This window comes from Chrysochloris asiatica, unplaced genomic scaffold, assembly GCF_000296735.1.
Source record: "Chrysochloris asiatica unplaced genomic scaffold, ChrAsi1.0 scaffold00204, whole genome shotgun sequence".
NCBI classification, from domain to species: domain Eukaryota; kingdom Metazoa; phylum Chordata; class Mammalia; order Afrosoricida; family Chrysochloridae; genus Chrysochloris; species Chrysochloris asiatica.
The window spans coordinates 813,969-814,630 of NW_006408722.1; positions in this window are offsets into that span (position 1 = coordinate 813,969).

A 662-nucleotide genomic window follows, 5' to 3' on the forward strand; every position below is an offset into this window, starting at 1 on the left:
AAACCTTAAATTAAAAATAAAAAAAAGAAGAAGATAGATGGAATATACAGTCACTATACCAAAAATAAATGGTGAAAAAATTAATTAATTAATTTTTTTAAAAATGGTCAATGATCAGTCAGTTCAAGAGGTACTATATGATCTAGAACCAATGACCCTGAAGGAAGAAGTCCAAGCTGTAATGAATTCATTGGTGAAGAACAAGGCTCCAGAAGTTGACAGAATTAAAATTTAAATATTTCAACAAACTGATGCAGCAGTAGAGGCACTCATTGGTCTACACTATGAAATTTGGGAAAGAGTTATTGGACCAACTAATTGGAAAAGATCCATATTTGTGCCCATTCCAAAGAGAGGTGACTCAATAGAATGCATAAATCATCTAACAATATCATGAATATCAGATGCTAGTAAAATTTTTATGAAGATATCTTTAAAATGATTACAGCAGAACATAGAGAGGAAGCTGCCAGGAATTCAAGTTGGATTCTGAAGACTACATGGAACTAGGGTTACCAATACTGACATCAGCTGGCTCTTGGCTGAAAGCAGAGAGTACTAGAAAGATGTTTATTTGTGCTTTATTGAATATGCAAAGGCATTCCACTGTTTGGATCATAACAAACTATGAATATAGCATTGCAAAGAATGGGTATTCCAGA